We start from the raw sequence: 13899 nt of genomic DNA on the forward strand, positions 1-13899 counted from the left end.
GGAGATGGACCCCTTTTTTCCTCTGGCGTGGGGACAAGAAGACCACCCCAGACTCCGCAGCAGCCGAGAAGCCCACCTGCCCAGACCCCGACCGGACGGCCAGCTCTTCTTCTCAGCCCCCGGCTCCAGATGGCAAACAGAGAACGGGAGTGAGAAAAGACCCCTTGCTTCCCTTCACCCGCTCAGATGTGGTGTTGGTGTGTGTTGTTCTAAAGTGCTTTAAAACAGGGGAAGGGTATAGCGCTAACCACCCTCTGCCAATCAACAGCTGGTGTCAGCTCGGCCCCTCCCCAGAACCCTCAATGTCTATGTGTGACTTAAAATTGAGAAGTGGGCACTGGCACCAGAGGTAAGGCTGAGTAAACAGACCGCCCTCCGGATGCCATTTTGTGTGCCCACCCCCAAGGCCCTAAATGTATGTGTCATGAGAGAGTAAGTAATGAGAGTGTCTAAGTTGTGATGTATCATTGAGACACAGGTGGTCACGAGGGGACAGAGGAGGATCCCCTGCATCCCAGCGACGCACCTGCACCTCAAAGCCCTACATGTGTGTTGGTGTGATGGAGTGGGATGCAGATCGGGGCTCTGAGCAGCGGCACCACCGGGCACCAGAGAGCCTGGGGCGGCCAACCGGACCCCACCACAGACGAAAAACTACACCCACCCCACCATTCAGTCAACTCCCAGACTACATAGGACAATGGACACCCAGGTTGAGTCCATTCTCCTCCTCTATTGGATCCCTAGCAGAGTGGATACCCCTAAGGCAGGGACCACCTGCGGACAGATGGTAACAACCTCCCCGCCAACTAAAGAGGCCCCCAGCCCCACTAACGCGCCGAAGGTCCCCCGCGCCGGGGCCGGGCCCCAGTGCACACGACAACCCACACCCCGGCGACACACCCACCAGGACCCAAGCCCCCCGGCCCAGCCGGAACCCCAGCCTGGAGACAGAGCGCCCCCAGAACCCCAAGCCCGCCCCGGACCCACCCAGGAGCAGCACGGCCGCCAGGCCGGCAACCTACGTCTGCCAACATAAGCTACCCCAGCAGCGCTGCATGCAGCCGCCAGAAAGACACCACCCAAGAGCCACCAAAGCCCCATCCAGGCCAGGACCACAGCCCCAACGCTCCCCCCAGAAACCCATCCCCAGGGAACCCCCATATGCCCATATGCTCCCCCCCTCGCCAACAACAAAGACCAAAGCGGGACAAACCCGTGACCCCCACCCCCACTAGGTGATGGAGCTGATCAAAGGAGCCCAGAAAGACTGGTCTAATGTGGCGGCAGAAGCTGTATCAAGACTAATATGGTCCAGCAAACTGTCTCTATATTGGTTGATATTAAGATTATTTTTATTTTTCCAGTTCATGAGGACAGTTTTCTTAGCAATGCATAAAGCGGTGAAAGCCATGTGAATTGTGTTAATCTCTGTAGTGACACCATCTAGGTCGCCCAAAAAGCAGACTGAAGGAGAGGCTGGAATGGTACATTTCAGATACTTTGATAAGTCCTCACAAATCCTGCACCAGAACATCTGAGCAGGTGGACAGAACCAAAAAGCATGGACATAATTGTCAGGTGTATCGCCTTGACAGTGTGAGCAGTTGTTAGAAGACGTAAAACCCATACTGAACATCCGATGCCCTGTATAGTGCACTCTATGCAGGATTTTGTATTGTATTAATTGCAAACTGGGACTTCTAATCAGTTCAAAGGTTTTTAAACATATCTTAGAGCAGAAATTGTGGTCCCAGCTGATTGATAGATCTGCCTCCCATTTTGCAATAGGAAGGGATATTGATCAATCCATTTTCTAAAGTGTCCTGTATATTTTAGACAGTAATTTGGGTGATTTGAGATTAAGGAATTCTGCCACACTTGGTGGTATTTGTAATTTGATTTGATTAGACTTGAATTTCCTTTACTATAGATTTAACTTGTTGATTGTAGGATCACACATGCACATATCACAGGGCCTAAATTCCAGGTGGCCTGAGACAAGGCCGAGCCTGGTACGAGAGGCACCAAAGGGGGGTTACACACATAAACACACACAAACACACACAGAGGCCAGCACTCCATCTTTTATTGCCCAAAGATTTAGGGACCTACAGACAAGCAGAGTGGACCTAATGGACAGAGGTCCCTTGACTTGGCACACAACCCCCTCCACATACACTCTGCCTTACATATCACTCACCCAACAGACGAACACCCTAAAGGAAATTTCATTTAAGTTTGGCTTTTGTATACCCTGTATATTGATTTACTCATGACTACTAGTCTCAATATACAGATAGGTTATGTTTGTATGTGTTTGTATGTGTCCTTAGACAATCTTAGTGTTTTGTGTGCCACCCTTATAACCATGTTCACGGAGTATCACCTATTTTACCCCTTTGCACTTGAACACATATAAATTTAAATAAATAGATAGGCATAGCTAACATTGTATATATGTTCTCATGGTATACCAGAAGAATCTGGAAAATTAGTGTAACCAATGTGTCCTAACTTTGTTAACAACCCCCCTTCTCTTCCAACATTCCTTTGCGGTCCTTATCTGATCTTGGTGGACCGTTACCAAGTTTCGTGGTTCTAACATACTATGTTAAAAGAACTGAATTAAGGTGTACATTATCCATTCTGGAGAAGATGAATTGGCATAAGCCACACCAAACAAAATATTTTGTTTCCAGATGTACAACTTATATTGATATTACCACAAACTAACGGCCACGCCTATCTATGTATAAGATGTGCTGTTTGTAATATGAATATTTGATGTAATGTCTGCACAAAGTGTAACATCTGTTGAGGTGCAACCCAAAACACCTGTATCCTATACTGATGTGAATCAGTCACATAGATGAAATAATTAATTGTTTCATCAATTAATACAGATGGTATGAGGTATGTACCTGTGAAGCTGGTATGGCATGTTTGGTGTCAAACTGATTGGTAATCACCCCTGATTCCAAATCTGGTCAGTGATTACCATAAAAGTGGATGTATCAAAAGTTATAACAGCTTAATGAAAATCATCAGTAAAGGGAGAATCAGATGGGCCATAAATCCCTAAAGGACTGATACAGACCCCCTTCCGAAAGCCCGCCAAATGGATGGCCAGCCATTGGGCCAGGAGTCGAATTCCTGGTCATCCCTATTCATGAACTTTAGACCATAAAAACCTGGACCTCAGAACAAAGGTGCGCAGAGAACAACCAGCAGCAGTGCAGAAAAGACCATCAGCCCGGGAGAAGAGAAGCCCACAAGAAGTCCTCCAGTGAAGGCCCAGCTGAACAGAGAACAGCACCCAAGACAAAGCTTCACCAGGAGAGAGAATCCAAAGGGGCTCCACTCCACTGCTCCAAACGCCGCGCCTTCCTGAGGGCCATCAGCTCAACTGCCAAGCCCCCCCCCCACTCTTCAACCAAGTAAACCAACTTCCTTTCATTCTAACAACTTAAGCTGTTCTGTTAACCTGCTATAAGACTTTAGGGTCGTGTTTCCACAAACTGTGCTTGCTTTGCAGAACAGTATTTCCCATTTAAGGTTACTTATTTAAATCCGGTCATTGCATTTTCATAATCACATCGTTTGTTTTATTCCGTTATTTCGTGTTTGTTGTTTGTGTTAGGTGTAATGTCTGTCTTATGTTAGTTGTAGTGTTAGCTAGGAATAAATGCATGTCTTTTACACAACTTTAGCCTCCGTCATTGAGTGTCTCGCAATAAAGTCCCTGCCTCTGTGCGATCTGAACCTCAAACTCGCCTGAAACATCGCGAGACTCTCTCTCATCGGCCGTGAGGGGAGCTTCGCTACCAATTGTTTACATTACCTGATGATGCAGTTCGCTGGACGAGCCTTCTAACCTACTGTAGGTTAAAAGTGATATTGGTAATTAGTCAATCCCGTTTAAGTCTCACATTAACAGACTGATGGGGATACTTCAATTGAGTTTGGAAGAGCCGACCATTCGGCATAACAATCGGTTAATAATCAGCATTAAATAATAATTACCGTATTTTTCGGACCATAAGACGTACCTTTTCCTCCCCCAAAAGAGGGGAGAAAAAGTCACTGCGTCTTATGGTCCGAATATTGCTCTGCTCACATGCTTTAACCCTCTGGGGTCGAATGCATAGTTGGCGACGCAGCGTACTTCTCGCGTCTATTTCAGTTTATCTCTCGCTGAAATCTTAATGTAGAATCATGAAAAAACGCTGGCTAAATCCGTAATGTGTCTTCTTTTCAAAACGTCCATTGTCGGATGTATTACAGTTTTTAAAATTAGGTTAAATCGGCAAAAAATTTAACTATGTCCCCTTACTTTGTTTTACCTGCATCGGGGGCGTGTACGTAGTACCGCCGTCACCCGAAGATCGCTATTCACATTCTAAATAGCCGCATTAGCGCGTATTCAAATCGCATTCGCATGGTAATTTGGTGAACAACGCAACTGTGAAACAAGATCCAAATACATCCCCATCAGCGCCATAAAAGGGGGGAGGGATGTGGCCAGGTGTCAATGGATCATTCATACACATGAAAGTTTTTTGTTACTGAAGTGTCTCCTTGTTTCTTTGTACTTTTATTGTTTTTTACTGATTTTATTTGTTAATAACAGTGATAATGGTTCTTAATGCTGCTGTTGACTACTGTTCACTGTACATGGTTGACGTAAAATATTGTAGGACACTATTTGGTTCAGAATTTTTTTTTCTTCATTTCCCTCCCCTACAACTAGGTGCGTCTTATGGTCCGGTGCGTCTTATGGTCCGAAAAATACGGTAATTAAACTTTTATTAATTTCAAACATATTGGTGGAAAATATAAAAAATTACCTGAGCTAATAATTCCTACAATATTCTAAAAATCTATTCTTGTTAATCCCATATCTTTTAACTAATATGTTAAAGGGGATAAAGTCTATTTCTTCAAATATATGTTCCAAGTATTTAATACCTTTACAACTCCAATCTGGGAAATTTATCATATTATTGTTTAGTAGTACATCAGGGTTGTTCCAGATGGGAGTACGTTTGCATGGGATTAATGAAGACTCAGTCGTTTTTAGAAACTCCCACCATGCTGTCAGAGATGAGCTGATACTGATGCTTTTGAAGCATTTGTGTCGTTTGATGTTTGAGCTAATGAATAGTAGATCCGAAATCTCTATATCATTGCATAGTGCATGTTCTACGTCTAGCCAAGGTTCATCTAAGAGGGTATATTTTAGCCACCCTGAGATGTTTTGATGAAAGTAGTGGTGAAAGTTAGGCAGATCTAGTCCTCCTTTGTCCTTGGTCCTTTGCAGCGTTTTTAAGCTAATACGCGGGGGTTTATCTTTCCAAGGGAATTTAGAGATGGTGGAATCCAGAGATCTAAACCAGTCAGGTGATGGTTTGCTCGGGATCATTGCAAATAAATAATAAATTCTTGGCAAAATCATCATTTTTATTGAGGTGACCGTTCCTATGAGTGATATGGGTAGGGACTTCCATCTAACCAGATCATCCGAGCTACCTTCTTTAAAAGTGAGATGTGGTTTAATTTAGTTAAATCTGCCAGCCGAGGTGAAACATTAATACCTAAATATTTAATATCTCTGGATTGCAGTGGAGTGGAGGAAAAATTCTGAAAGGAGCAGTTAATTGGAAGAACTGTAGATTTTAACCAGTTTATCGAATAATCTGAGACTCTTGAGAAAGAGTTTATTAATGTAATTACCTCAGAGAAAGTGGTTTGTGAATGCTGGAGAAAAAGACATCATCCGCATAAAGACTGACCTTATGTTCTACATTCTTGCATTTAATGCAATCACTATAGCCTGTCTAATTGCTGCTGCTAGTGGTTCAATAAAAATTGCAAATGGTGAGGGGGAGAGAGGGCATCCCTGCCTGGTGCCCCTCTTGAGACAGAAGCTGGAGGATGTTTGGTCATTTGTCCTAACACATGCTGTTAGGGATCTATATTGTCAGGGTCAGCCCCTGTGGTCCTACTGTGTCCCTTCCCCGTTTGGCCAACAGGTGTTGTTGGTCATCCCGTTCTTCATGTCATCTTTTGTTCCCACCAGCTTCCTGTCAGGCTACATGGCTCAATGTGTTGAGCATGTGGTTGGTTGTGATCCTTGTCCTGTGTTTGAATCCCACCTCCTCTGTTTTTATATTTTTGATCCCTAGTGTTTCATTTGAGTTTCTCTAGTTCTTGTGTTTGATTTTGTAGTTGGTTTTTGTTTTGTTCCTTGTGGCCCTGCTTGTCTTTACCTGTCTGTAATTCCCCAGTGTTGGTTTCTGATTCCTTGGTTAGTTCTTAGTTTCCCTGTTTTTAGTTCCTTTGAGTTTATTAGTTTCACCTCTGCCCCATTTTCCTGGTCTTTGTTAATTAGCCTCTCCTGCCTTGTGTTAGTCTCGTTACCCCTTAGTATTTTAATTCCTGCTTCTGTTCAGTTCCCCAGTGGTTCATTGATGTTGCTTGTCTAAGCTTTGTTAGTTTGGTTAGGTCTGTATTCTGTTTACCTTCCCAGTTTTTGTTTTTTTGTGATATTAAGTCTTTAATTACCCCCTTTAGTTTGTGACCCTCGTGGTCCTTTTGGTTTTGTGTTTGTACTGTTTTCTGTTTTATTTACTAAACCCCTTTCTGTTCCTGGAGCCGCTAGTGGGTCATCCACCCTTTTTGTGCCCGATGCCACATCCCCGCACCCGAGCCGCCCGCATCCGTGACATATATAATATTTTTAACCAGTTTATGAAAGTGTTTCCAAAACCAAATTTGTGTAACGCTGCAAATAAAAAAAATCCAGTTAACTCTATCGAATGCTTTTTCTGCATTATAATTTGAAGGTTTTTATTGCATGAATAGTCTATCAGATTGAGTAATCTACGTGTGTTTGTTGATGAGTGCCTCCCTTTTATGAAACCAGTTTGGTCAGGATGAATTATGAGAGGGGTTATCTTCTCTATTCTTTTTGAAAGAGCTTTGCAGATTATTTTAAGGTCAACATTAATAAGGGATATTGGATGATAGTTGGTAGGCAATATAGGGTCTTTGCCTGGTTTTAGCAAGAGACTAATGTTGGCATAATTCATATTTGGTGGTAGTCTACCATTTTCCTTGGTTTCCTGCAACATTCTGTAGAATGTTTGTGACAGAATTGTCCAGAATTCTTTATAGAATTCTACTGGAAATCCATCGGGGCCTGGAGCCTTATTATTGGGCATACTGTTCAAAGCTTCCTGGAGTTCACTTGGTGTCAGCGGAGAATCCAGTGCCATCACTTGATTGTCTGATAATTTCGGAAGGGTTATACTATCAAGAAACTGATCAATTTCGTCTTTAGATGGGTTTATCTGTGGTGAGTATAAAGATTTGTAAAAGTCTCTGAAAGTGTTGTTTATTCTTTCAGGGTCATATACTGTATACCCAGTTAAGTCTTTAACAGCACATACAGTTTTTTTCCCTTTATTTATTTTTAACTGGTTAGCTAGAAATTTCCCTGATTTGTTACCATGTTCATAATTTTGCCAGCGAAGTCTTTGTGCTAAGAATTGAGTTTTTTTTATTAATAATATTATTTAATTCTAATTTCGCTTTATGTATTTTGTTCAGCATTTCCTGTTCCTGGGATGATACATAGGCTTCTTCTAAGGATTTGATGGTTTCTTCTAATTTCTGAATACACTTGTTTTCTCTTTTCTTTTTATGTGATGAGAATGAGATTATTTTACCTCTCATTACCGCTTTGCCTGCTTCCCAGAGAACAGATGCTGATGTTCCAGGCAAGTCATTATAGTCTAAATATAAAGCCCACTCTTTTTTGAAATTGTTAATAAAATCTCCATCTTTAAGCAATGATGTATTAAATTTCCAGTTTATACTTGGTGGAATGGCCTTCTTATTTATTAGGGTTAAAGATACAGGAGCATGATCGCTGACAGCTATAGGGTGTATCTCAGTGTCTGAAATGTCACTCAGCAGTGAGCTGCTGACTAGGAAATAATCCAGACGGGAGTACGAGTGATGGATGTGTGAGAAGAAAGTATATTCCCTACGATTGGGGTGAAGAGAACGCCATGCATCGCGAAGTCCAAAGTCGCTCATGTACTGCTTAACTATATTCATGGATTCCCAATTGCGCTGAGCAGCTGTACTGAGCCTGTCTATTTCTTTATTTAGTGCGAAGTTGAGGTCGCCCCCAAGAACAAGTGCGCTATCTAGGTGTTCAGAGAGTGCGGTAAAGAGAATGTGGAAAAATGAAGGGTTATCAACATTTGGACCATATATACTAACAATACATAAATTTTTGTTAAGTATAGATAATTTAATGTTTATAAATCTACCCTCTGGATCTACAATTGTGTTGAGTACTGTGAAATTAACATTTTTATGTATTAAAATTGCTACCCCCCTTTGCCTAGAGTTATAACAGCCTGAGAACACATTAGGAAACTCAGGTGTTTTAAGTTCATCTGTAGCTGTGGCAGGTCTATGAGTCAAACAATGTCTGCCTGTAGTTTTTTAAGCTGGCTAAACATTTTTAACCTCTTCTCTCTGGAGCCAGCTCCATGCACATTCCATGAAACAAAGCCTTGTGTGCCCATAGACGTGTGTGTGTAGCTAATATTGCACTTGCAAATGAGTGAGATATGAGCGAGCGTGTAAGCGCTTGTGTGTGTGTGTATCCTATATGTCTGTGTGCACTATGAGGTCGGAGTGGTTGTGTTGATGCTGAGTACATATGTACATGGTCGTGCCGTGCAGATGTGTAAAGATCGAGGGTGTTGTGTGTGACTGAGTAGAAATTTAAAGCAGGTGATCGGTGCAGTGAAAGCAGGGAGAAAAGAAAAAGACATACAAAGGGGCACGCGAGTAAGGGTATAAGTGAGAAACAGAGAAATGAAAACATTGTTAGCACTGTAGCGCTGCGGAGACTGACGGTAGTGTATTTGTTATGACATAACATTAAATTAGCAAATTAACTTGTATAAGCTAGCTAGATGTTAATGGAAGAGGATTAGAGAAAAGAAGAAAAATATAATGGGTTCTTATCTGGAGTGGCGCTAATATAACCAGGGAGTGGTGTTGGGGTCGCGGTAGAGCTGTCCATCCACGTAGAGCCGGTCCACGGCGATGACAGCTCGGAAGCCCTTCTCTGTTTCTTATCGTTTTAGGCATTACTTTGCCATCACTATTAACAGCTTGAAACTTCTCCATGGTTCCCCCAAGTACAGTGTATGTGAGCATTGACTGAGCAACTTTCCCACCATAAATTTTCATTACGTTACTAATCGAATAAGTTTGATGCTTTCAGTATGTGGTGCCTGTCTATTTTATATTTTACACATTTTTATTAATTTAGTTATCGTGTACTGGTAGTCACGTCAAGGCAAGGATCGGCAAAGCAAGAGCCGCCTTCATCCAGCTCAAGAACATCTGGGCTTCCAGAGAAATGACCTTGACCACCAAGATCCGTCTGTTCAACGCCAATGTGAAGTCAGTATTGTTGTACGGGGCCGAAACAAACCAAAATCACCACCCGAAGAATCCAGACATTCATCAACACCTGTCTCAGAAAGATTCTCCACATTCACTGGCCAGACACCATCAGTGACACCAACCTATGGGGAAGGACCTGCCAAACTTCAGTAGAAGCAGAAATCTGGAAGAGAAGATGGGGATGGATAGGGCACATCCTACGCAAGCCGCAAACCAGCATTACCAGACAGGCTCTCAGATGGAACCCCCAAGGCAAGCGGAAGAGAGACCGTCCAAGAAACACCTGGCGACGTGACCTCGAGGCAGACATCACAAGGATGGGCTACACCTGGAGTCACCTAGAAAGAATGGCCCAGGACAGAAACCTCTGGAGATCTACCTTTGGCGGCCCATACCCCAGAAGGGGTGGAGGGCATAAGAAAGTAAGATATATGTGTACTGGTATGCAATGTGTTCACATTATCTTTGATATTTCTGAAGGTTGCAATTTCAAAATAGTTCAGTTTCCCACAGTTGTCTCTCCCCACCCCCCCTCCTAGGGGGGCACGCCCTACAGTTTGAATAAACCTGCACTATATATTTATTAAATGTCACGTGTCAGCTCACTGCTCCAAAAAAAAAATTTTTTGCCCATTTTCCACACTACATTTTGCTGAAGGTTAGGATATGTTACATGGTCTTAAAATGCTAATGTCCAAGGAGCAGATAAAAAACCAGACACATTACCTCTCATAATTTCTCCTGAATTATCCCTCACAATCACAGATCAGTGTTCTAGTGCCATTCTGCTTAAAGCACTCACACTTTATATGGAGCTGGCCCCAGTGCCTGGTGTGCATATGTAGAGGAGTGCAGTTACACTGCCCTATTATGGACATATGTTGGTGGGCAAAGGTGGACACACAACCAACAAATACAATTTTGGGGTCTTTTTCTGATAGAATCCAAAAAGGGATTTTTACATTTTATTTACATAAAAGAAAATTAACACAAAATATCCATAGCTAGTGCTCTCTGTTATACCCAAAATTGTGGAGGTATAAGGCTAACGGAAACATAAATTTTCCATCCAAATAAAATCAAATGTATGACCGTACAGACTACAGGTCAAACACACATACCCGGTCCAGTATTCACATTAACTGGAAATGGTAACCAAAACCCATAAAACCAACAAAAACAGTGGTGGTGATACTGAAAAAATAGAAAACCAAAAAAACACATTACATCACCACCGTACACTTATGCATACATCCATACAATTTGTATACATTCTCAATTACCCATTTAAAACTTTTCCTCCACTTACCCACAAATCACATCTGTTACAGCTCTGACACGAGTCCTCTGCACCAGGCCTCTACTCGTGGCTAAAAGGACCATCATGGCATACACTTATTTATGAAATATGATTTCCTTGGTACATTTTACCGGCCGTAACATTTCACGCATTTCACAACCTAAGCAAATACTGCATCTACCTAGGTAAAAATGTATTCCTAACGCACAGATTTCCACACGTGTTATCCACATGTCACTTCAGTATTTCTAACTCGCCACCATTTCAGTCAAACTAGCTCATATAATTAAATCTTCCTGGATGAGACTTTATTTAGATTACTATTTCCCTGTTTTTATTAAAAAGTACATAAACTCACCCGAGGATTAAATCCGATTCCTGTAGACACCTGCCTCAGGTCGCCCGCAGTCTCACCGTTAGCCTCAATATGCCCAGAATGCAGTACGGTTTGCAACTACCGAACACCAAACAGTATCGCGGTAGTTCGCGGGCTCTTAAAGGAGACACCACCCGTTAATGCTACCACTTAACCATGCAGCATTACTATGACCCGGTTACACATAGAAAATTATGTAACGGTTTGTACCGTCTGACCCTGGCCTTTGTGTCTCCTTCCTGTTTACCCAGCAGGTGTTGCTGGTTATCCTGTCCTCCTCCCAGTCTCTTGCCCTTCAGTCCCAGTGTGCCTAAGCCCCTAGTGCAGCGGTGGCCAATCTTATCCGCAAAGAGCAGGTTTTTAGGGTAACCTTTAGGTCAGCTGTTCAAACCCAGGTGTGAGGACTCCTCAGCCAATCAGTCCTCTAATTAGTAATATGATTAGGGAGCTGCAGCGAAAACCCGCACACACAGCGGCCCTTTGCGGATAAGATTGGCCACCTCTGCCCTAGTGTGTTTTCCCTGGGCCTTGGACGGCTGCATAGCTCAGTGGGTGAAGTGTGTGGCTCAGAGACTCTTGCCCCTCTGGTCATGGGTTGGAGGCTCGCTTCATCTCTTATTTTGTTTTACTGGCTTTGTTCTGTTTGACTTTCCATTTGGTTCCCTGTCCTAGGTTTGCCACACTTATGTCCTGTTCTCTTCTAGTCCTGTTTGTATTTTTGTTCCTGGTTATCTTAGTGTAGTCTTCCCTGTATGTGCTTTGTGTTTTCTAAGTACAGTGGTTGGTGTCCTGTGCCCTCTGTGATTGGTTGATTGTATAATGTTCCACACCTTGCCCCTCTCCTTAGCCCAGCCGCCTATTGTATTTAAGTGCCTGCCCCCGCTCAGTTCTATAGCCTGTCATTGTGTGCTTTGTTCTGTGAATGTTACTCTGGCTGTTTCGCTTATTCTGGGCTCTGTATTACTTGTTTTCCTGTGTGGGCCTATTTTGTAGTTCAATTTGGAGTGTTTTCCCCTTTTTATTCCTGACCCCTCGTGGTCCTGTTATTTTTGTCATTTGTACCCAGTGTTCATTTTCATTTCCCCAATAAACCCCTGTTGTTTCTTGGAGCCACAAGTGGATCATCACCATTTCCCTGCCTGTGCCATAACAAAACTCTTATTTCATCCTTCTTATACCGTAGAGCTTATTGGTAACACTTCATAATAATGTTCAGTTATAAACATGTATAAGCCTTTAGTTAAACATTAACTAATCATTTACAGAACCTCAATAAGACATTTAGAAGTCTGTAATTTATAATGAACAAATCATTTACAAACTCTTAATCATTTGTAATCATTTAGTAATAATTAAGTAGTAATGATTTGGGTAACACTTTCTATGAATGATCTGTCTATAAGAATCAATGAACACATTCATAAAACATTATCACCATCTTTATTATGCATTATGAATGCTTTATGAGGCTCACTGTAGTTACCTTCAAAATGCAGTGTAAACCATCCTTAATTCTAATACTGAGTAGTTTCTGGTTTTTTTATATTTTTATTAGTAATGTCTGTGTTTTGTTAGTTTTGTTCCATTTTTTATTGGACTGTTGTTCAGCGCTCTTTGACCTTTGTCTGAGAAGGGCACTATATAAATAAACTACTAATACTACTGACCATTAAAATGCATTATGAAGGTATCTATAATCAATTATAGATGAGAGCTTCATTGGCGCTTAGGAAGTATTATAATCAACACTCTAATGCCATATGATTGTCAAGAGATGATGTTGTAATGTTTTATTAATTCTTATACCAACCATTATAAGGTTGTCAGGGTCAGTCCCTGTGGTCCCACTCTATGTCCCTTCCCCGTTTGGCCAGCAGGCGTTGCTGGTCATCCCCTGTCTTTGTTCTCCCCTGTTACCTCAATGTGTTGAGCATGTGGTTGCCTGTGATCCTTGTCCTGTGTTTGAATCCTGCCTCCTCTGTTTTTGTATTTTGCTCCCTAATGTTCATTTGAGTTTCTCTAGTTCTTGTGTCTGATTTTGTAGTTGGTTTTGTTCCTTGTGCCCCTGCTTGTGTCTTTAACTGTTTTTAATTCCCTAGTGTTGGCTTCTGTTTCCCTGTTTCCTTGGTTAGTTCTTAGTTTCCCTGTTTTGTTCCTTTGAGTTTATTATTTTCATCTGTGCCTTGTTTTCCTGGTCTCTGTTAATTAGTCTCACCTGTCCTGTGTTAGTCTTATTACCCAGTTTTGGTTTCTGTATTTAAGTCCCTGCTTCTGATCTGTTCCCTAGTGGTTCGTTGATTGTATTAAGATGTTTGTGAGGTTAGATGTGTATTCTGCTCACCTGCCCAGTTTTTGTTATTTCATTTTTGTTTATCCCCTTTAGTTTTTGACCTCTCGTGGTCATTTTGGTTTTGTTGTGTTTGTAGTGTTTTCTGTTTTGTTTAATAAATCCCCGTTTGTCTCTTTGAGCCGCAAGAGGGTTGTCCACCTTTTCTGTTTGCACTATGCCACATTCTTGCGCCCGAGCCGCCTGGATCCCTGACAAAGGTATTATGAAGGTACCTATAATGCATTATAGATAAAAGCTTTAAATGTTGCCAATTAGTCCATATCAGACTATAGTATCTACGTACATATTGTTTAATCATGAGCTCCTAGCACAGAGGTTCACAGTGCATTTACTGTGCATAGCACATGACGATGACATCACCCGCTCTTCTTA

This window comes from Paramormyrops kingsleyae, chromosome 25 (assembly GCF_048594095.1).
Source record: "Paramormyrops kingsleyae isolate MSU_618 chromosome 25, PKINGS_0.4, whole genome shotgun sequence".
In the NCBI taxonomy this organism is placed as follows: domain Eukaryota; kingdom Metazoa; phylum Chordata; class Actinopteri; order Osteoglossiformes; family Mormyridae; genus Paramormyrops; species Paramormyrops kingsleyae.